Here is a 25,626-nt window from a genome sequence, read left to right as displayed (position 1 = left end):
CTCTCTCTTTGCCTCTCTTTGCCCTCCTATTGCCTTTCCTTAGTTGGGAGGAAGGGGACTGAGTAGGAGGAGGAGAAGGGGAGAGGGTTAACAAACCATCTGCCACAGTTTATTGTCGCCCTGCATTAAACGGTGACACTCATTTTATCTAAACTGCAATCTCATTTTAAGCAATTCTCAACCACAATAGCACATTAAGGTAGTTTTTATTTACACAAGTCACTTCCATTTTTTATCATTACTGATGTTGTATTATTATTATTGCAACTTAAACTCACACCTTGTTATTAACCAAAAGTAGCTCTATAACTTAAATCAAACATTTTCTCTGAACAATATATCAGATGTTTCTTCTTTCTGACTTTTCTGAGTAAAGATTCATGTAAAATAACATTAATAAAGTAACAGAAGCAAGTAACATTAGTAACATTCAAATGCTAAAGCAGGCTCAAAACTAAGATTTCTATATATATCTCTGCCCGAACACTGTCTTCTGTGAAAAGTTCAGGTTATAGGCATGGGAACTTCTGCCAAATCAGTAGTGTACAGTGAAATTTGGAGCTAAAAGCATTACATGTATGCTATAAAAAGACACTCTGATTCTAATTATCTTTTCATAACTTGTAATGATTCACATGGAAAAAAAAATCAGTCTGAACTTCTTCAAAGGAGACAACTAAAGGGTGAAAACACACTATGTAAAGACCATTTTATAAAGAACGTTGATAAATTCCAGGAAAAATAATCAGTAAAATATCTGTACCATGAGAAAGAGAACAAGAAACAAAATAAAATTAAAAAAAAAAAAAAAAAAAAAAAGGACAGGACAGGAAGGTAGAGCGAAAGAGGGAAAAAGAAAGAGAAAGGGAAAAGGAAAGGGAAAGGGGAAAAAAAATCATTCCAGGTAAATTGTCGTGGTGGTTTTTGTTGTTTTTTGGTTATTGGTTTGTTTTGGTTTTGTTGTTTGTTTTTTGGCTGGTTTCATTTGTTTTGTTGGTTAGTTGGTTTAGTCTACTTTTTCTGAACAAAAAGAAAACTTTTTTTTTTTTCAGGCTGAGTTTACATTGTCTGTCTACTACTTTTTGAAGAAAGTAAAGGAAGGAAGGAAGGAAAAGTGAAAACTAAAAGTGTGTTTTAAGACAAAATTTCTATTTCCCAGAGAGCCATTTTGGTTACTGGTACTATCAATAACAATAGCAATTACATATATTTATTAAACTTTTCAAGTATCATGTGAAATATTTATCTAGTAGCTTGGAATAAATATTAAAACTCTTTTTAGAGCTATGAAAACATTACAGTTTTCCCCTTTTAACATATTATGAGAGGTTTCCATAAGAATCTATACAGCAAATGTCACCCATTCCACAAATTAAAATGGCAATCTCTTCAAATGTTAAGGTACAGGATATGAAGGATATTGTTTGTGGACTGCATTTTCAGACAGTTAACTTGTGCTGACAGAATGCAAATATGAAGCAGTAAATACATTCTAAGGAATTATATTTAATATTGTCGATAATACTTGTTCATTAGAAAACAGGTAGGTATTTTGTTTAGAAATTCTTTCTATAGAAAGATTGTATCTGTTATTTAGTCTTTGGGTATCACTTATGGTTGCTTGGGGTACAGCAACTATAAAAGTTTAGTTCTTAGATTTCCAAATATAAACTACAGTGTCTCATAAGCCACCAATGCATTCTGCTCCTTTGTCGTCACACAGAATTAACTTGTGTTTAGTTACTCACTTGAAGTATTATTTTATAGCCCAGATTGACATTAAGTACTTTTACATATATTACTATGTTGCTGGGGTAGATTTTTAAAATAATTAATATTTGAGAGATTATGTTGATTTTGTTGATTTTTTTTGATTATGTTGATTTTTTTAAATATTTTAATATTTTGCTGTTTCAAATTATAGTATACTTTGAATATAAAATTGCATTACAAAATAGCTTAGAAGTCCTCCAGGGGCTTAGAAAGAGAAAATGGACAATGCCATGGACAACCCCAGCCCACTTGACAGAGGCACCTTGAAAACAAAGGGTAAAATGAAAGCAAAAGATAGCATTTTAACTTTCAAAATAAAGACATAATTAATAATAAGTCTTGGGAATGTGCTACAATGGATTCACCTAGGTACTCCTCATGTATTTTTTAAAACTAGAAGATGCTAATCACAATTAAATGAAGAGGCTGAAGAAAATGAACAGTAATAAAATCTGTGTGAAACTAAATTTGCTTGACCTGTGTTGAGCATTTCAGTATCACCTTGGTGGGATGGGGGAAACGCGTCAGTGGAGAATGAGCATAAACACAGAAAATTCGGAGTTCTAGCAATTTGTGTGGATGAGACAGGAAAAAAAAGAAAAAAGAAAAAAAAGATAAGTCTCTTGCATAGCTCAGAAACAACTTAATTCAACCAGACATATCCTACTTATGCAAGTGTACTGTCTCTATCCTACATCAAGAGAACTCGGTTATGAGAAAATAGTGATTCTTAAAATAAATTTTCTTTTTTAAAAAAATATCCCTGACTGTCCCACTGAGTTGTACACAAGCCAAAGTGGGCCACTGATTTATTTATCCACACAATCTAAAACCCTGAGATCCTTTGAAGTGCTGAGTGATCTCCCTTTTCTTTAACTTAAAATGAAAGTGTAGAAAGAGCCTGTTTTGTGTCCAGTCCTGCTGGTTCATGTCTTTGATTAAATACTCATCCTTCCAATGTCTCAGAGTATCTAATGTAATTTCAAACAGGCTGTCTGAGTTCACACATTTTATGAACGTAAGGAGAACTTTTTCTTAAATAAATAATAAATCTGAAAGAGCTTTAATCTTAGGATTTTATAAAGCTGCTTCTTCTAAAGCATGAAGATATTATTAGCTATTAAATCTGTCATGAAGAAAATGGATAAAGTAGGTCTAGGGTGAAGGGCTGTGTCTCTCCTCCACCTTTAGAGAAATTCCTTTGTCTGATATCAGAGTTGCTGTTTGGTATAGACAATGGAAATAAAGTTTAGTATTAATAGGTCATATTATAGAACTGTTTTGGTGAGTCACATATTGTTTATAAGTGCTACCTAAAAGATACAACACCTGTCTTCAAGATCTCAAGATATTTTCCTTCTCCAGTTTATGCACTCTGCTGTTTAAAACTCAGTGTTTTTTCAAATGTTAAGATCAGAAGAAAAAAATTGGATAAGACAGGAAGGATTTTTATGGCTTAACCGCTGTGGGTGCTTCAACCCTTAAGATTTGATTTGTTAAGAAGAAATTCCAGACCATTAGTCTAAGGTTCTCCAAAATGTACAGCGTTAAAGTTTAAAAAAATAAAATGTGATGTATTTTTAAAGGTTAAACGTGTCAAAATGGCTCCTCCTGTAACTAAGAAATTAACAAGAAAGCAGTGAAAGCATAAGGAAATCGTGGTAGCAACAACAGAAAGACAAGTCTATAATAGCTACCACCAGCCTGCAGGAGATAAGAAAGGTGACTTCATGCTGGACACAAGCAGGTTGCTAAAATATATCAGGTGGCACAAGGGATAGAGGTGTTGATACAGAGATTTTCATCTCTGTTGCTGGGTTCAGGATCTCACTCATCTTTTTGTCAATTTTTCATTTGTTTGTTTGTGTTGCAGAATGAGAAAATAGGAAGGTCCCTGAGCATGCAGTGCTTCACCTTCCCTGATCACATGCAGCCCCATGTACCACTTTTGAGGAGGTGGCAGTAGGTGAATGTCTCTGTGGCAGTTCAGAGTCAGCATAGGGAAGTCTTTTCTTAGGTGTTCATCACCCAAAGTACGTGCCAGGATCTCGCGTAATTCCATTCTCCTTCAGACATCAGAGGTGATGAGGACCACAAACCATGGGGCTGGGAATGCAGAGCTTCATCCAACAAGGTCCCAGACATGTACCCTGATGGACCCGCTCAGCCCTTCACTGTCAGGAGGTGTCATCCACAGGAGCGAGACACAAAGGAGACTTTCAGCTGCTGAGTAGCAGCTTGTCACCTGATTTCTGCTAACTTTTATCTTTTAGCATGATGCTTTGTCATGTTAGGGTTTTTGGTAAGATTTTTCATTGTTCTAATAATTTGCTTGGATTCTGAGATAATATTCACATAAAATCTACCTACCCAATGTCACTTATGAAACTATTTGAAAATAATTAAAAAAACCCACACTGAAATAATAGAAAGCTACAAAACATTGATGTCTGTAACAAAATGAATTATATAATGGATAGTAAAAAATCAAGAATAAACTATTCCAATATTATTAAAACAATTATATAGAAACATATTCTATTGTGAAATACCTATACTGTGTTCTTTTAATACTATTTTCAGACAGATAGCTTTCCAAGGAAGATAAATCTATATTCTAAACTGTGTAATCACCTGTACCTTTGGTGGAACACTTACTGTCTGAGATCAGTAGGGTTAAAAAAGTGTCTTTACTGTCTAGTTATAAAACTATTTGAGCCACTAGACTAGAATGACTTTATTCGAATTATCTGGTTTATATCTGATTTATTCCTCCTTTCTTACTGATAAATTATGACCATTTATTTTATATCCAGGTCTCCCTCTCAAATCACAGGCACTTTTATCAGCTTCTAAACACTTAGCTTTTCACAGAGCTAGAAACAATATGTAAGAATCCTGTAACAGAAGAAATCAAACAAGAAATGCAGCACTGGTGAAATACAAGACTATAAATGTCACTACAACATGTGTAATATGAACATTGCTGGGTGTCTACATGCTAATCTCCCAATGAATTTTTTTTATATGGTTACAAAAATGCTGTGATTCATGGACTTTGCTTTATTTCTTATTGATCTGCTTCTATAATATACATGGACAAATGAAAAGGAGACAATGGTGTCCCTACCATGGTAGATGATTGTTGTTAATTACATGATTATTGTTAATTAAATTTTCCTGAAGAAAGTGGTATGCTTTCTGTTTCTGTTTCTCTGTATCTGTATATCCATTTATGTGTTGTCCCTTGTTTATGTATATGACCGATATAGTAACTGATCTTTAAAATTTCTCAGATGTGTGTGACGATCATTTTAAGAAATAGATCTAAGAATCTCAGTGTCCATTCAATAACTATCTTGCCAGTAATTTGTCTAAGGAGAAACAAAGGGCACAGTTATTAATTAATTAAACAAAGAAAATAGTAGTAGAGCACATAAAGAATAGCCAAGGACTTCACTAATGAACTTAAGAACTTTTACTTTGCAAAATCAAGGAGGTCACTGGCTGTGAATTAATTTTAATGGAAACAGTTTGCAAGCCAGAGGTCTGATTTTAGTACATAAACTACACCAACATGACAGTTTAAGTATAGTTTTAAAATGTCATGTATTTAATTTCCTACTAAGTGCATATAATTGCCAAGTTTCAGCTAAATGCTTTCAGTAATCTCTTTTCTAAGAAATATTTGCATATGGTTTTGAAAGTAACTGTATCGAAGGGAATATTGACTTTGTACTATTGAGATATTTTTTACTGGAGTAATCAGCTTTATGCACTGATTTTGTAAAGATATTTACCCAGGCCAGTTAAAAAATAGCTAATAATGTATATTTTGAGATCATCATAGCAGAGGGCATGAGTGTCCCTTTTAGCTTCCATTATGAACTTGACATATCTTAATATACTGCATTGATGAAATTTATAGGAATTATAAACAGGAGAAAAATCCTAAGAAATACACTACTACAACAATCTTCAATCTTTCTAGCCCAGTACTCTTGTCTCCAGCAGTCACAACACTATCACTACATATGAGCCAGTTTCTAAGGACTAGCATGTCAGGCTGGCTACGTTAGCTTGTGTGTGCCCACACATGCTCCAGAATCCACAAAAACTGCAGGGAGAGAAGGACTGATTCCTCATTTTCTCTGGGTCTTTGTGAAGGACCCACTAAGCACAACAGCAGCAGGATTAACAGTGTTTGCAGAGGGTCTTCTCCTGCACCACCTTTCCTATATCAAGAAGAAGAATCAAATACATCTCCTGGAACATTCCTCCATCAAGACTACAGCAATCACCATTTGTTTTATGGCCATCTACACAGTCATGAGCACCTGGACTGAACAACCATTAGTAGTATCCAAAGACATGGGTTGCAGCTGTAACTTATATCACTTTGGTGTACATGACTCGCATTTCACAGGGAGACAGCACCTGCCCCTACCAGATTCTCCCTCACATCCTTTGCACAGAAGGACTTTGATAGGGGAGGAGGTGTCACACCCAAAAACTTGAAATGAACTAAAAGGGAATGTATCATATATGGAGCAAATAATTTATAAACAATTCAATTAATGTTTTAGCTTTCTAGCAGTTCAAATTATCAAAATCAAGAAATTTTATTAATAATAGATAAAATTATTTATATTTTTTAAAAGCCCTTTCTAGTATCAAACCCTCTTCCCTGGTGCTATGTTCACCCTTCTGATGTCCCTCAGCATCCTATACTTGACAGTATCAATCTTTCTCAAAAATTGTGTAGGAAGTGGAGTTTGTAATAAGACATTGTCATCTCCAGCTCTTTGACAGGAGCACCTTTGGTATTTATGCCAGGGTTTGCTCTTTCTCAGTCTTGAACCATTTTTATGTACTTTCTTAACCAGCGCTCTCCCTTGCCCCTCCTCTTAAGAAAGGCATGTAGACTGACCCTACAGTCCCCCCATATCCCTGGGGGCTGTTTTTCCCACAGAGATTGCCTGTTAAACCCATTTCAGGCCAAGTATAGCCCAGCCACCCTTTCAGATAAACCTGGGCAGAATAAGCACAAGTCTGGAAAGTGCATTTTAAATTAATCTCTGATTAGTTTTTGTTCTGAAAAATGATGGTATTTGGTGAATAACTGTTTGTCATCCACCTTGTCTATTACCTTTATTATTCTATAAACCTGAAACACATCTCTTCTCAGTCTTCTCTCCAAAACAAGACCTTTCAGTCTCACTTTGTAAAGCTACTCCATGCCTTTGAACACATTAATTGCTCTTTCTTTTACTTCCCTGTACTTTCTCCCTACTTCTGCTATGTCCACCATGAAGCACTGAGACCACAGCTGCAAGAAAACGTCAAGATGTGAATTTTCACTGCATAAAACCACAGAGGTGAATTCAGGGAAATCTTCAATCAGAGCTGGTTTTTATTTTGGTTTTTGGTTTGGTTTCATCTCTTTACAGGATAAGAGCAAATCAACAATCCTGCAGCTAATCCAGTTTGGAACAACCCAAATACAGCATAAATAAGTGGGAAAAAAAAAGGCTGCAAATTACTGAATCCTGAGTCCCATTTCAAAATTAGTTCCAAAGCAAGCTCTCAGCTGGTATGGCTATAAATTTATCTCAAGGTATGTGGATTCCCATTACAGTGAAATGACCTCATTAATATTGTGATGACATATGGAGAACTGGACAATATTGGCAACTATAACCATGCCCGCATGTTTTCCCAAGCAGACAGATGGAGCATTTGGGCTCCTGGGGAACTGGTTAAACTGTTTCCTAATTCAACTGGCATTTTCACAAGTACCTGAACAATTGTTTCATTATGTACAAAAGCATATATCCTTAGGAAAACGCTAGATTAATCACCACCCAAATACACTTCTAACTCACAGAAATGGTGCATCTGACCAATTGCACCCATAAGGAAGAACAAAATATTGGTCACACAAAATACCCAAAATACAACAAAGTAACAAAGGTCTCTGCCAGAGAAATGCATTTCTAAGGCAGTGGTGCAAACTCTATGCATGCTGTCATACTGCAATTTCTGCATAATCCATTTCTGTTGAGGCTGCACAGATAACCAGGATGTGGAGAGGATGAGACTCCTGTCAGGGTTTCGGGATGATTTTTTGAACGGTGGGGCTTTTTAGTTCCAGCTTGTATCTCTTCTTCATCAAACTCCCTGCTATCTTTCACTGTAGTCTTTCCTGAATTTGAGTTCTGTCCTTGCAGAGTTTGTTTAGGACCGCAAAGGGGATTATTCACAGAATCACAGAAAGGTTGGGGTTGGAAGGGACCTCTGGAGATCATCTAGTCCAACCCACCTGCTAAAGCAAATACACCCAGAGTAGGTTGTATAGGAATGTGTCCAGGCAGGTCTTGAATGCCTCCAGAGAAGGAGACTCCACAACTCCTCTGGGCAGCCTGTTCCAGTGCTCGGTCACCCTCAAAGTAAAGAAGTTTCTCCTCATATTCAGATGGAACCTCCAGTGCTTCAGTCTATACACATTGCCCCTCATCCTATCTTTCAGCATCAGTGAAAGGAGTCTGGTCCCATCCTCTTGACATTCACTCGAGATGTTTATAAACATTGATAAGATCCCCTCTCAACCTTCTCTTCTCCAGGCTGAACAGACCCAGTTCTCTCAGTCTATCTTCCATACAGGTTTTTAAAAATTGATGTCATGAACCACTAAGTCTTGCCCCAGTTCCACTTAGGTAATTTTCTAGATCTGCCCTTTTATCCCTCAAACACCATAAGACTTCTTTTTCCTCACCAACATTTTCAGTCTTAATTCTGCCTGCACAGATGACATTATCAAGACCAGAGGTCACAGCAGTCAAGCTCATTTTCACAGGCAGTTCATTATTTTCTTTCTTTACATTCTTCTTTTGAATAGCCATATAAATAGCTCGTTGTCTTTTATATGAGTCTGGACTGAAATACACACTTCATTAGTGCCTGTTTCCATAAGCTGATAAGTTTTCAATGTGAGCTACAAATGCATAGTACACCACCACAGCAAAAGAAACCTTTCTAAAAACTCTAGGGATTAGACATTCTTGCTTTCCTGGGTATAAAGAGCCATCATAAAACACCTATTGCAAGATAACATAATGAATAACTTCAATATTCCTTGTAATGATACTTCATTACTAGATTCTTTCTTGGGATAGCCCTTCAGCATCTTTGAATCAACATCAGCACAGACTCGAATAGTTTCAAGGCTGCCCGTCATGGAACAGTTGATGGTTGATAACATAGCTGGGTAATTTTATCTTTCTAATGTTTCAATAATCCATTTTGCCATTATATTGCATTTTGCTTTTGGCAACATTCTTTGAGAAATGGCTTTGGAATATCTATTGTATATACTTATTGAAAAATTGGCCTTTTTATGCATTGTGTGTTATGCAGCCAAGAATACCATGCTGGTTTTGAATAATCATTGATGTGACTGGACATTCTGCAAACCATGGAAAATAAACCTACCTAAATAAATGCAAATCTATGAGAGAGAAATATTCCTGAACAGTTTTGCTCTAACATACCCTCTTACATATTGTTTTTCCAAACTATTTGCTGTACCTGTCAGAACAAGAAGCAGAGCAGGCAAATAGGACAGGTTTAAATGATGAAGGAGTTTATGCAGAGACTGAGTGATACAAGGGTCATTGTTTTCTTAGCTCTTAACAGACAAGCTGTTTCAAGATGGAATAACATCAGTTCTTCAGCAAATGAAGAACATCATTAAATGCTTTGTTCTGCATTGAAATTTATGTAACAGAACAGCATTTCTGCAAAGAAAACTAGCAAATTATGCTCTGTTTAATTGCATCTTTTTTCTGCATCTTGTGACAAAAACAGTTCAGGAAAGAATGGAAATGAAGTCCAGACATAACTCAAATTCTTTGTGAAGAATATTCTTATGAGTCAAACACTATGCAAAGAAATGAAAATTCTGAAATCCTTAAAATAGGGTTGGGGAGTAGAAAACCAGAAAGCTGGGATGGGTGGAGATGTTTGCAAACTTACTGAAGTTTGTAACAAACCAAGTTCTTTTTCCACAACATTTATTTCTTAAATTTGTCTCCACCCAGTCTTTGAAAAAGGACTTTTTAATTTTTTTTTTCAATTTAACCTGCAGCCTCACAAAATGGTATTTGATATAAAAACTGGAAATTGTCTTTGACAGAACACTTATTTGTGTAACACAAAACTATTCCCTTGACTTTATTATTCATATGGTCAGGGATTCACACAATCAGGCTTCATTTTGTTAGGCACTGAATGAACATAGGAAAGAAATTATAAAAAAAAGCTTCCACAAAGTGTTAGATAAGGTGTATCGGATGGTTGCACCATTCCAGTAAAGGATGCAAGTAGACAGTAAAACAATAATCTCCCGTCACTTCCATGGATATGAACTTTTCTTTCTCCTCCTGGTCTGCTGGGGCATTGGTTACCGATGCACGTCATAACATAAGTTTTGACACAGTACCCCTCTGAGAGTTTGTCAAGAAGATTCTGCAGTGTGACCTGTCTATTTGTCAGCGTTTCCCCTTTTCTCCTCATCAAGTGTTCATTTTTCTCTGTAGTGATGACAGATGTAAAGAGGGAGAATGTATGGGGAATGTCATGTTGTTGTCACTAACATTGGGCATTATGTCATGCCTGAGAGAGGTATGTTATGCCACATTATAAGTGGACTGTGCACCTAGGTTTTGGAGAGGTTGTAATTTTTTTGTTGTGTTTTGTTTTAAATCACCAATACTATTAATAAAAAAAAAAAACAAAAAAAAAAAACAAACAAAAAAATCTGAAATATGATGGTGTACAGAACTTCCTGAATTATATTAGTATTCCAGATACGGGTCAATGAGGAGTATTAACTGACATGAAAGACAAAATGACATGCTTTTCCATAATGCATTAAATACTAAGGTAGGAAATGAACTTGTTGAATAGGAGCCATAGAACAAACACAGTGAAATATTTTTCATGTAGAGGATACATAAATTGTCAAGTTCATTGCTCCAGATTTTTGCAAATACCAGAGATTTCTCTGCAGTCAGAAAAAAAAAAATAGACTAAATTAATTGAAAAGGGTCCATCGAAAGCTCATTTTTACACAGGTTTAGGATACCCAGGAGACAGCTAAATAAAACCAAACCAAACCAAAAGAACCAAACCAAACCAAATCAAACCAAACCAAACCTAAGGATGACAGTGTCTGAGGGGTAGGTTTTCTTTATTGGTTTAGAATACTGTCTCCAACTTCCTACAAACCAACAGCTAGGAAGATAACAATGTTCAACAATTTAAAGTTATTAAGTTAGTGTCAGAGATATGTTTATTGTGAATACAATTACTAGTATATCAATGATATATTGCAGCCTCACAAATACAATTATATTTATTATGGTTTGTTCATTAAAAGGATTAACAATTATAATCTTCATTCCCAATAAAAGAAAACAAGAACTTTAAATTTGGTTGTGCATCATTTGGTGTTGCTACAATAACTTAACATTATGTAACAAAGAATAAATCTAAAATATTTTGTCAAATTATTCTACAGATGACATTAGTTCTGATAAAAGTAACAAATTCTAAAATTGTATCGGTTGCTTTGCTTTTTCTGTTTTCTTGTTGTGCCTTAGAGGTACACTTTGCCAGTTGTAGATGGGAGCTAGCTACTACTGATTGCCTGGCCATCCAAGGGCTATAGACACTCTGAACATTTTTCCTTCTCTTCCGTTGCAGTTGTATGTTGAGAATTTCAGCAGGAGCTGCATTAACAACTTGCATAGCTGCATGCAGTTTGGGAATAGTCATTTGGTCATATCCACTTACAGATCCTAGTTATAGTCTGAAGCTTTGTAAATGACATAGCTTTTCTACTTAAGGTTGCTATTAGGTTTAACAAGATGAAGGAATTTTGTTATTTTCTTTATTAGAATAATATTAGAAGATTTTAATAATCTAATTTGTTAGATTATTAGGAGAAAGGGGGAAAACAATTCTGAAAGTTTTTTAATTGTAACATGAGGTTACATTATAGAGAAAGCTATAGGGAAAACTGCCAAAAATTACATAACTCCCGCACAGGATGATCAGGCAGTTTTTCAGCTCTTCCCATGGAGGTTGTCAGAAAATCATAGCAACTTTCACTTCAGTTTAACAATAATGAAATCTGATGTGCTATTCTGAGATTTCTATGACATTCCTTTTTGCTTGTCCCTTGCTCTATTTCTGAACAGTACAAGAAGGCTACACAAATATTTTTGTGTTTTACTTTTTTTAGTTCTTTCATTTTTCCAAGATAGCCCCTGCTAACCTAAAATTGAATGCAGTGATTATCAGTGGATTACTAAATAATATCTACAGTATAGTGCAGTTAGTTATCTCATCCTCTAACCTCTTTTCTATCTGCATGGTTGTTTTAGGTTAAAACCTTCCTAATACCTCTATAGAAAGTATGGCAAGAGCCAATCTCAGAGAATTAATGCCGGCATTTTGGAAGAGTTTGCATCAAAGGTACCCAGAGAAGGGAAGATATTTTCACTCTCCAGATTCTAAAGCACTTGATAAGGATGCTGTAACATCACCCAGAATACAAAACTTGGTAATTATATTATTAAAATAATCTCATTTTAATTTGCAAAGAGATACTGTACCTCATAGTTTATCCTTATGGTACTTCAGGCTTTGAATTTAACTTTAGCCAAAGGCAAAAGAGAGAGAAAGTAAAATAATAAAACAACATTTATTCTCAACACTATATAAGAAGATCATTAGTTATCTGTGCATATAATCTGATTTCTGTCTTGTACTCTAACATACATTCATTTTTTGTAAGGAAGCTAGTCAAGTTAGCCATTGAAGTGGAAAAGATTGTGTATTTGTTTGTAAGACTAAGGCCTGTGAGTAAGTATTTACTAAAACCAAACATTTTATAATGCAATCATACCTTCAACTGTTAGCCAGTAGCTCTGTCATAAATGCACTAATCCTTCCCATTTATTGTATTCTCTTTTCTCCATATTTAGGTGTTGTCTTGCATTACTGTAACTTACATGTATTGTTAATAACTCACTTCGCTTTTCCCTACTCCTCCATCTGACTGAGTATAAACAATAAGAATATGATTTTTCTGTGGGTCTGAAACTATGCAAAAAAGTCACACCCAAACACAGAAGCAAATGCCAGTATTCTGCTCATATTCTCCATACTGCTTGATGTAGAAAGTTTGATGGAATTGTCTTGTTATACAGTTACAACTTTTTAAGGGCATATATTTCACTTACGTGTTTGATATGTGCTTTTTTTGTTTATAGTTCTTTAGACAAAGTTGCCACAGAAATGATCCATCTTCAAAGTGTGCTAAGTAGACCACCTTCTTTCCCAACAATCAGTTATGTAGTTCATTTCTTAAGACAGATTTCTGAGGCAATAAATGCAAACATGATTTACATTCAACACAGCATACACAGATATTGTGTATCTAACATATACAATATTCTAAGTCGCTTATCAACAACCTAATGCTACAGTATTACTTAGTCTGGATTTGTTTGGTTCAGTAACATTCTGATTAGTCATTATGAAAAGCTAATTTGAAAGCAAGCAGATAATGGTGACAGGTACACTGGCATATCATGCATTCTTCATAAAACATCCACAGTAACTGTGCAGCAACCACATTGTCATTTCATTGTTATTATGTATACAAAATATAATTCTGTAAAAGTCTTCCTGTTTGAAATATGTACTCATAAGATTTATGGCAAAAGTTCCTTCATTTATAATTTTCTGTTAGTAGCTAGTTTGAAAAAATGACTTCACATTCATTTCTGCATGCTTACATCTGACTTCTGAAACCAGAATCATTAACACCAAGTTTGAAATAGATACGCTTCCCCCTGACTTTGGGAACATCAAGAATGCTTGTATGTAAAGAAAAGTTTATATATATATATATATATATATATATATATATATTTCTGTTTCTGATAAATTCTGTTCAAAATCTGTATAAAATACTGACTCAAAAGTCAGCCCTGAGAGAAATGTGGTAACTGCAGATCTACAGAAATGCATGAACTTGCTGTGCATCTGTGACTGTATGTATTTGCATAAAGAAATGGCGTTATCTATTTATCTTTAGATAATCTCTGTTAGCCTGTTCTCCCAAAAATTAAGCCTCTTTGTCAGTGTGAGGAAAAGGCTGAAGACTACTACATTATGGTATGCTGGATTTAGCCAATAGAAGAAAAGCTTTTTAAAAACATTTTGTGAGGTACCTCCCATTCTATCTGTTTGCTCACTACTCCTTCACAGCTTTAAAACCATGCCACTGCAACTCCTGTGGCCTGGGTGGCTTTCCTGTTATTTTGCTCTCTTAGCATGACTCTAAGAAACAATTGCCCTGATGCCTTCCTCCTGGGCAGATCAGAGTTTCTACGCTTCCTTCAATCAAGCATTGTCCCACTTACCATCATAAATTGTATTTTTAATGGTTTAATAGCATTCTGCTGTAAAATATCTTCTATTCCTAATACTAGCTCTCCAAATCTTACCATAACTTTTCTGGGCATTTCAATTGAAAAAAAATGTTGAAATCTAGATGGCTGCAGCCATAGCTTTTCAAATGTGCAAGTACTGAAAATCCCTGTAATACACAGATTTTTTATTTCATCTACAAGCCAATAACATGTGAGCCATTGACTATTTATACAGCTCTTTTTTATTTACACTCCATATCATAATAGAGCTTACCACTTCACATGTCATTTCTTTCTCACAACGCACAGTTCTATAATATTTAGAGGAAAATGGAAAGGAGTATCCATTAAATGATGGGATGGCAAAAGTTTGATCTTCAGGACTGCAACTTTTGAGTCTGAATATGATGAAGAGAACAATGAAAATTTTTGCCAGCAGCATGGGGGAGAGATTGATGACAACCTGTCCTGTCCTCTCCCAGAAAACTTGGAGGAACAGAGCCTTTCTAATTCTGTATCTAGAAACTGACTCTAGCTAGTAATAGGAAAAATACCTAAGACCAATCAAGAAGAAATTTAACACTTAGATTGGGTTTACAGCTGTCTCCCCAGTTAAGAAGGGAGATAACCAATATCTAAGGAAATTGAATGTGACTATGACGGTCTAGCAAAACTGACGAGCTGTAATTTTGAGTTTTTCCTAAGATATTTTGCACAATGCACCACGCTGTTCTGTGTTGCTTTGTTGATCTATGATGTACAATAGCTCATGTTATCAAGAAGTTATAGTTTGAAAAATGAACCTAGAAGCAACTACCACCTATGCTCTCTAATTATTAGACAGAAGCAAAGTTCTTGCTATGAGAAAAATATTTAATTAGTACCTATGATTCCACTTCAAAAAGCAATGGGCACAACTGTGCAGCTGAACCAGAAGTGAAACTGGATATCCATTCTGGAGGGTATTCCTGGATCAATTTTTTTCCAAGGTATTGTAAGTCTTCTTGATATATTTCATAATAATCTGTACTAGCAACCGAACTGTAGAAGTCATGCACCTGTAACCTGCTCACGTACCTGACAAAATGTACTTGGTGGGTACTTGAGAAGTTAATTAGCATAGAGCTCAACTTCAATTATTTTTTACAACTATTTGCATCATTTTGCTTAATGCTAAACATCTGTAGCCTCAGTTCTAGATTTCACTATGCATTTATTTAAACATTAGATCAAAATAATTTCACCACTGACAACAAGCTGAAGTTAAAAGTGCATGCACTAGACAATCCCTAGTTTCAATTTATGACCACAGGTGGCAGTAAGTTATTTAAAGTAGGATCCTGGAGTTCATTCCTCTAGGACCTGGGAAAAACTAAACTAGAATTAGCATGACATTTTATGAATTATTTCCTGGGGATGTCTTTTGCGTTATTCCCATTTTTTTTCCTGCATTATTTTAATCAGAAATTTCTCCTTGCTTTATATTCTGATAGAACTACATTATCTATATTTGCCTTCTCTAATATCTAAAATACACATATTTATTCTTTCTCTCCTCACACCTTACATTATTTTGAAAAAAACAAATAAATTGAGGCATATACATTGAATTAATGAAATTCATTCAATTCATGCAAACTGAAGAAAATCAGGTCAATGAAATTATCCTGCAGACTTGCCTACAGGTTACTACCATAATGGAGTATTTTTCTGTGTAAATAACAGATACATGCTATTTCGCTGAAAAGCCAGTGCTACCTCTGCTTGTCGATGAATGAAACACAGAATATATCTAGAACTATAGCCAGTAATTCTTCCTTACACAATAAAAAAACCAAAAGGATAGGTTCATGACTTGAAGATGGAGTAACTAGTAGTTTTCCAAATATTGTCCTTCTTATACTGCTCAAATGTGATACATTTGTTACTTGCCCATGATATACACCAACATACTAAAGCATCTACTGTATATTATTACTACTTGTTGTTAAGTCCTGTACCACTGGAAAAAACATAATAGAGTGACAAGAAAGCAAAAAGTAGACTGTTTGCTTGTGAGCAGAAAGGAACAATATCTTCAGAATGAGGATCCTGTCAAATGGCATGCTTGTTCAGTGCAGCCTTTGAAGGATCTGGACCATTAAATTTTAAAAAATGTTGCCTAGTATGTATTTGATAACTGAATTACCCAAGTTTAGAAATTGCTTGTCACTTCAAAACACTTATTTGTCTGAAGAAAATAAATACTCTGCAAACTGCTCTTTGTCAGTAACATCCAGGGAGACAGCTCTGTATCCCTTATATTGGGTACATCTTTGAAAGAACAGCTTTGCATACATGAAGATTAGAATCAATTTTAGAAGAAACAATGGAAAAATGGCAGTAGCAAGGGGTAGAAACCATATATTGTGATTTGGCAAATTCAGAAGAGTGACAGGGTAACTGGTTGTGCAGAAGGGGTGAGAAACTTCCATTCCTGGAGGCTTTCAAAGCTCACTAGACAAAGCTACAGCTGACTTGATTTAGCATTGGCAATAGAGCTGATTCAAACAGGAAGTTTGGATAGATAACCCCCACAGGTAGCATTAAATCAACATTTCTATGACCCTACTGTCGCTAAAATTATTATAATTTTAGGTGCATCCTTCATGGCTGTATACTTCTTGAGGTGTTCACTTTCATTGTGTAGTCTGACTCTTCAAAATAAGATCTATCTGATTTCTCTTAGCTGTGGTCATGACTATACTGACTATAAATACATCTTAGTCTGAGAACTTGAGATGTAATTGATCAATTTCAGTCCAGTTAGCCCCACCTTCTCTGATTATAAAGCCATACCATTGATTTATTTAGGACCTGGTGACATGGTTACAAAACTCATTCAGAGATTGTTTCACATAAACTTCATAGCAGTCTGGAAGGGGATGGAGCTTTAACAAGATATCAGCTATTCTAAGCAGTTTCACTCCAATATTGCTTTAATGTTAACAGTATTAGTAACACTACATAGCAGTAGTGTAATGAAAATCACAGGCCTTTTGCCCTTGTTCAGCAGTTGTATTTCCTACAATTTTTTGGAGAAATTCCAGCCTAAGTGATGACCTAAGAAGTATCACTTTACCTGATTCATCATTGGCTTTGTCTTTAGTATCCTAACCTATAGGTACATCTTGATGTGGGTTTGACCTCTATTTTTTGCATACTCAGATCTTCAAAATCAAACTGCTAGATATTGAGAAATAGAAATCAACCTTAACCTGGTAATCTGGATTCTATTCCATGTTCAAACTACAGAGAACTTACTTGATCCTCAGCAAAGAAAGTAAAACAACATTGACTGGGTTATTTTTGCAGGTAGAAATATCAAAGAGTCTCAAGAAAGAGCTTTAAAAAAATCCACTTGAGCTAAAACAGGCTTATATGTTGCTTTTCCTTGTAGACTGAAAATTGATTCTGAAAAAAAAAAACAACTACTTTTCTTTTCCAAAAGGATGTTGTCAAATCTCATTGACCAAATAATTTTGAAGTCCAGTTGAAATAAGAAAGAATAGCTTAGGTGTTTTGATGCTTCTCATGGGTTTCAACATGATTTTAGAATAAATCTTCATTGTTTGAATTTGTAAGATATTTTTATCATCTTACTGATACTCATTTAATTTAACTTTGCTTCGAGGTACTTGTTTCTGACTAGATTGATTTAAATTGGGTTGGTTTATGGTTTGATTTTCAATAGTCTGCTGGTTATGTAGAAGCTTTAAAAGCATGTTCATGACAATGTGTTGCAAGTTAGGCATATGAATGAGTTACTAACTCACACTTTAGTGGTGGATTTTCCATAATATGCATACACAGCTATGGAACTGAAAGATACAAATACAAATCCAGTTGGTCACCAGGAAGCATAGTAGATCATTTACATCGACAAACAAAGGGCAAAGAATTACAACTGAAAAATTAAGAAAAATTAGAGACATTTGGATACTGAGTCTGATATGAGAAGAAACAGCATCTTACCATAAGAACTTAGTTAAAGTCAGTGAAACTCTGCTGATGAAGGGGACAGATTCTAAACCAATACAACTTCATTGTTCCCTTCAAAATTTAGTTGTTGGGTTTTTTTATTATTATTACTGTTAGCAAAGGATTGCTGGATTCCTCATGTCCATGTATTCAGACCATGACTTAGTCTTCTGGAAATGTTGCCATATTGAGATACATTATAATATTTTCCAATTTCATATTGTCTTCCAATGAACTTGTGCCCATCAATGCACTTCATGGATCAGGTTGTGCTAGATTATTCAATCAGTAGTAACTTTTGTACCCTGTTATCTTCTGAATATTGTTCATTTTTTATTATTTTGCTTGGAATGCCATACATCTGAAATGCACTCCTGTTTCTCTGTGTTCACCTTCTCTTGTCCTCCTTTGCATAAGTAATAGATAAATAATTACAGAAATGAAATTTATTTATTTGTGAAATAATCTTTATTACCTTCTCATCCGGATTTGAGCCAGACTGAGCTAATGAGACATGCATTTCAGTCTTGTTTTTCTCCCGTGTCTCTAAATGGTAACCATTATAGATCTGTTTATTTCCTTTCTTTTTTAGCAGTGGTTCACCTTTGACGTATCTTTCAAATTACACCACTTGTCTTTGGAACCCACCATGTTGCTGTTTATTTGGAAGCCTCGTTTATTTTTAAAGTCCTTTTGACAGGTTTCTTGCTTTTAAAACTATTAGCTGCATGAGAAATTGATCCAACTAACGTTCATTCTTGCACTCACTGAAATGCTTCTGTGTCTGACAGGTTACATTGTATGGCTGCATTTTTTTACTTGCTTTATGTTTCCTTCAGCTACTTAAAGCTATTCCTCCTCTAGTCTAGCCTAATAAGTTCTTTGGTGTTTGTATTACTCGTTTTGATGTAAAAGAATTTGGTTCAAACTTGTTTCAACTAATCACATCGAAAACTCAAAACTAGGATCTCACATACTTAGATAATAATAATTCCTTGGATAATAAACCAGTTTGGGTAGGAACATATTTAATTTCTTTCTCCATCACTCTCCGTTTTGCACCAGAAGTGTATTAACTGAAGAATGAGAAAACAAGAATCTATAATGCATGGAAAGAGCTTGGACTGATTCTTGAAAAAATCTCTCATAGTATGAATACATTTTATAGCTGTAGTAGGTGTTCAAAACATGTCTTTCGTGACTATTAAAACACAAGACTTTTAGATTTCTTTGTCATTTGATAATGTTCAGTTGAACGGTTCCTCAAAAGCTGTGTTCCCTAGGGAAAAAGCTGAGTTTTCTAAATACCTATGCATTTACTCATTATCAAAGACTTTTTTACAATTAGTTGGGATAAGAATATTTTGAGGTGGGAAAATAATCCCACAAAACCATGAAGATTCACTCAGCAAACAGTGCTACTGGCTGAAAATTAATCTTATTTATGTGAAAGAAATAAATAAATAGATAGATAAATAGATAAATAAATAAATAAATATCCTGTGAATCTTTTGTTTATTTTATTAGGTTCCAGCTTTGTGCCCCTTCGCAGTTCCTGATTCCTGATGGTACCAGAAACTAAAGAACTGAAAACAGAACTGAAGCCTAATTTGTTTTTAGAAGTCCAGCTATCTAAACTCAGTGTAACAATTCTCACAAGGAAATCTAATCCTCTGTTACACTAAAAAGCTGATCTCCTATATACATAACTATATATATGTTTGAGTCACATTACCCATGTGAGCAATTTTTAAAAGTATGGAGACTACAGTAAAGGTCATGGATCAGAAAAAAAAAAATATTGGAAAGGCTTATCGAGAAGGTTAGGTACCTCTCTAAACCATTTTCATAATTTCCTCTGAGCTTTTAGAATATAGTCATCTCTATTTTGAATAAATCATTTAATTCTCATGTCTCATAAGCTTTAGGTGGACAATCTGTGCTCTAAACAGAACATCTTGCCAATTAATAACCTTGGAGAAATACTACAACATGTACACAAAAGAAAAAAAAATATTAAAAAAGTGGGTTTCTTTTCTTCCTTCCCTTCCCTTTTCCCTTCCCTTCCCTTTTCCCTTCCCTTCCCTTTTCCCTTCCCTTCCCTTTCCCCTTCCCTTTTCCCTTCCCTTCCCTTTTCCCTTCCCTTCCCTTTTCCCTTCCCTTCCCTTTTCGCTTCCCTTTTCCCTTCCCTTTTCCTTTTCCCTCTCCTCCCCTTCCCTTCCCTTCCCTTCCCTTCCCTTCCCTTCCCTTCCCTTCCCTTCCCTTCCCTTCCCTTCCCTTCCCTTCCCTTCCCTTCCCTTCCCTTCCCTTCCCTTCCCTTCCCTTCCCTTTTCCCTTCCCTTTTCCTTTTCCCTTCCCTTCCCTTCCCTTCCCTTCCCTTCCCTTCCCTTCCCTTCCCTTCCCTTCCCTTCCCTTCCCTTCCCTTCCCTTCCCTTCCCTTCCCTTCCCTTCCCTTCCCTTTTCCTTTTCCCTTCCCTTCCCTTCCCTTCCCTTCCCTTCCCTTCCCTTCCCTTCCCTTCCCTTCCCTTCCCTTCCCTTCCCTTCCCTTCCCTTCCCTTCCCTCCCCTCCCCGTCCCTTCCCTCCCCTCCCCGTCCCTTCCCTCCCCTTCCCTTCCCTTCCCTTCCCTTCCCTTCCCTTCCCTTCCCTTCCCTTCCCTTCCCTTCCCTTCCCTTCCCTTCCCTTCCCTTCCCTTCCCTTCCCTTCCCTTCCCTTCCCTTCCCTTCCCTTCCCTTCCCTTCCCTTCCCTTCCCTTCCCTTTTCCCTTCCCTTTTCCTTTTCCCTCTCCTCCCCTTCCCTTCCCTTCCCTCCCCTCCCCTTCCCTTCCCTTCCCTCCCCTCCCCTCCCCTCCCCGTCCCTTCCCTTCCCTTCCCTTCCCTTCCCTTCCCTTCCCTTCCCTTCCCTTCCCTTCCCTTCCCTTCCCTTCCCTTCCCTTCCCTTCCCTTCCCTTCCCTTCCCTTCCCTTCCCTTCCCTTCCCTTCCCTTCCCTTCCCTTCCCTTCCCTTCCCTTTTCCCTTCCCTTTTCCTTTTCCCTCTCCTCCCCTTCCCTTCCCTCCCCTCCCCTCCCCTCCCTTCCCCTCCCCTCCCCTCCCCTCCCCGTCCCGTCCCTTCCCTTCCCTTCCCTTCCCTTCCCTTCCCTTCCCTTCCCTTCCCTTCCCTTCCCTTCCCTTCCCTTCCCTTCCCTTCCCTTCCCTTCCCTTCCCTTCCCTTCCCTTTTCCCTTCCCTTTTCCTTTTCCCTCTCCTCCCCTCTCCTCCCCTCCCCTTCCCTTCCCTTCCCTTCCCTTCCCTTCCCTTCCCTTCCCTTCCCTTCCCTTCCCTTCCCTTCCCTTCCCTTCCCTTCCCTTCCCTTCCCTTCCCTTCCCTTCCCTTCCCTTCCCTTCCCTTCCCTTCCCTTCCCTTCCCTTCCCTTCCCTTCCCTTCCCTTCCCTTCCCTTCCCTCCCCTCCCCTCCCCTCCCCTCCCCTCCCCTCCCCTCCCCTCCCCTCCCCTCCCCTCCCCTCCTTTTCCCTCTCCTTTTCCCTTTCCTTTCCTCTCCTCTCCTTCCCTCTCCTTTCCTTCCCTCTCCTTTCCTCTCTTTTCCTTCCCTCGCCTTCCCTCTTCCTCCCTTTCCCTTTCCCTTTCCCTTTCCCTTTCCCTTTCCCTTTCCTCTTTCTTTATACAGGATCTCTGTGACTGAAGTTACTCAGACTACACAGAGCTATCAAAAACAGGGAGCAAATAGTAAACAATCAGATCTTATTCCACTGGCAGAATTGATTTCCCATTTATTTTCTGGAAAACTAATTTTCTACTTTAAATTGCCTTTCAACAACTACTTCAGCCCATTAGGATTTCTTCTGTAGCCTGCTATTTCATATTTTTATCAGTCATCTGTTTGGGATTTCTGGCAGACATCACAAGTTCACAGCCAAATGAATCAGTGTTTCATGAATATGGAAAGCAATCGCAGATATGTGCCTTCCATACACTGACACTTTTACATCTCTTTATGTCATTTGGAAATCTTAATCTGCTTATCTTCTAAGGCAACTGGCAACTGATTTGGGAGTCCTCGCTAGTGTTGTAGTTAAAAGAGTTTTCAAGGAAGCCATTAGGGGCTAAAATGCCAAGATCTTTTTCATTGCATGACTGTAACACTTCAAAGATGAAAGAGATTTGTCAGGAAATATTTGTTCTAATACAGAACTAAAGACTGACAAGACAATTATGAGTGTCTAGCCTCACTTTCTGCAGTCTACAGGATGTTGTTTTTCATCGAATTCCTGCATTTGTCTAAAAAACTGTGCTAGCTTGAAGCAATTGTGTAGGAAAGTTTTGTCTTTGTCTGAGGATACAAAAGATATATGAACTTTCCAATGGTTAATCTCTCTTGAACTTCAGCATAATCACTCAATGTTGGCTTGTTCTTTTTTTCTTTTTGTTTTTAATTATTTTATGGAAGATATTTTGGTACTCAGATTAAATGACTTCTCAATCTTCCTTGGTTATTCTAAGCTAATTGAATACTCCCCAGAGATTTTTTTTCAAGCTTGCAAACAATGTGTGTAGTTCTTTTGGCATCCAGCATGATTTCTAACCCCTTCTCAAATTTACAGACATCAAGCCCACAAATTTTATTCTTGTCTCTGCCAAACACTATTATGAAATAAACTGATAGGTCTTGTCTACTAAATTTCTTTTTTTCATTGTATAAACAAGTGTCAAATGCAACTCTTTATAGCAGTATCACCCTATGAACTTGTCTTAATATAGTAAACAATAAGATCTTCTATATACAATGTATTCAGAAATTATTTCCAGAAATACTGATTTCTGTGATGCGCTCTTGTTTTATAAGGATAGTCCTTGTATCTTGTTCAAAGGTGTATAACTTCCTATTTTATCTAAAATCCTACATCAAAATCTCTTTTACAATGGTTTTGCATTGAAAATTGCTTCATGAGATCTGTCAGTTACCAGTACTTGAATCAATAAACATGGGTTTTACAGACATTTTTTTTGTTTACACATCAGCTCAGGAACATTCATCAATCAGGAAATGAGATTTTGTCATAAAACCTAGTTTCCAACTAGGCAAATATATTCTATTTCTTTACCTCCTTACTGATGCCTAAAATGTAAGCAATTACTAGATCAGCTCTCTGCTTTCATAGACCTTTAGAACTCAGTACAAAGTATTTGAGATTAGCTCCTGCTTTCATAAGCCATACTTCTATACAAGTTTGCAGGTTCTGAAATATGAAATCAAGAATTTACTTCGTTCTCCAAAGTTCTTTGCCACATTTGGTTACTTGTTTTCCTTATTTACCAATCTAGATTCCAATAACATAAACCTATTTAAATATTCTTATCTATTTACGTGGTTTGGAAAGATACTAATCATCTTCACTTGGATGTTGGGCCAACACTTCGATTTTTACTTTTCTACTAACTTTACTGGTTACCATGCTATCAGTAGGGCACTACAGAGGGAAATTGTGTCTTCCTATCATTCAGTTTTGGATGTGGTTTCATAAGACTGTATGAAAAATAAACAAAATTATCTTGGAAAACCAAGTACTATTCTACACTGTCTGTTTTGCAAAATTAATTGTACTTTCAGTACTGTATGTGTTTTTATCACTTTTAAATCTACTGAGAAAATGCAGAAAGAGATATAGCTCCTTTTGAGACAACTGAAGTGGCAATATCAAAGCTTGAACTAGTGTGAAAGATTGTGATGTATCTGTGCATCAACAGCTAAAATACATGAAAGTAATCTATATTTATTCAATGCTATAAGCACCTTTGTTAGACTTTGTGATTACAATTACTTGAAAACTTCAGAAGCCCCCTTACTTGTGTATCATAAATCATCTATCTTACAAGTCATATGATGTGCTTATGTTATAGAGAGCATGAAAATGTATTTGCTCAGTGCCTATATAGTTGTCACAGTTCCGATATGCTACATTTATAACCTAATATTTTTACCATTGTTTTTCAACCTTCTAACAAAATATAGGAAAAAAAGAAGAGCAAAATATCCGTGGGAAATTAGTCAGAAAAATTATCTGCATTGCAATATTTTTGAATCCTGTTAAGTCAAGTAAGTTTTGAAAAGGATGTGAGTGAAACATTGCTGGTAATATTTAAACCTCAGTTTCCCAGTGCTCCCAAGGATAATTTACAATTAGGCCCTGCCAGTGCCTAGATTTTCCCAACTCCTGGCCCCAGTTTGGGGCAGCCTTCGTCCCTCTTGTTCCCTGTCAGTGCATGTCTAGTGACATACTGTTACTCTCATAGGTGTTAATCAAGTTGAACATAAAAGCAACTACAAAGTATTTTATAGAACAATCATATGTATTTTAGTGTACAGAATAGTATTTCTTCATTTATTACAATATAACAAAAATGCATCAACATTAAATAGAATATTCTACTATTTTGTAATCATGAAGATTTTGAAATAAACTAAAGAAACAGAAACTCAATGTTCTATGGCTACTAAATATTCTTTCTTTGTAATTCTTGATGTGTTCCTGTTAAATTGATTGAAAAAAATATGAGATACCGTCTGTAGGAAAAAACGTACTTCTAAATGCCTGTGGATTGCAGCTAAACTCAACTAAACACAATGTAGTTTAATGCATGCAGCACGTGCATCAAATTACCAAGTAGACTTTATCTTTTGTCATATGAACTGAGCCCACTACTGTGGAGAGCAGTGATTTGGTGACATAACAAGCATGATCAAAAGCACACTAAAAACACTGAAAGCAAATGATGCATGTTCTGCAGTTATAGCAACCAAGGACTATGTAGACTCTATGGTTGCAATGCAATGTGGTTACAGCAGGCAGACTGGTGAATAATTTTATCTGTTGTCATTTGCAGGACAATGAGTACAATCCAAGCTTTTGGTCAAGCATCAGCAGCTATAGCTTTTTGAAAGCATAATGTTAAAAGTGCCTTGGTTAAATGGACCCACTACATCAGTTTTTATTACAAGTGCTATTTATGGAGCTGACCCTGTATATCCTTAATTCTGTTTTAACAAGCTCTGTTCATTAGTTTAAGAAGACACTTCTTACACTGATTATACTATCTATAAATAGATTCATTTTCTCTTTTAATCTGTAATTTCTGTGTTCTCTACAGGTTTGCATATTCATGGCTCTACTACTTTTCTACTGCTACAAACTTCCATACGCATCACTTCTGATTTTAGGTTCAAACCCATTTTTAAATAACACATCCAGAACTACACTGGTTTTGCTGGCTATCTTATTCTATAGCTGACAAATAACACTTTACATTATTTATCTCTTCTTAAATCAGTGTTATGCT

Source organism: Patagioenas fasciata, chromosome 1 (genome assembly GCF_037038585.1).
Source record: "Patagioenas fasciata isolate bPatFas1 chromosome 1, bPatFas1.hap1, whole genome shotgun sequence".
Taxonomy (NCBI): domain Eukaryota; kingdom Metazoa; phylum Chordata; class Aves; order Columbiformes; family Columbidae; genus Patagioenas; species Patagioenas fasciata.
This window is presented reverse-complemented; position numbering follows the sequence as displayed.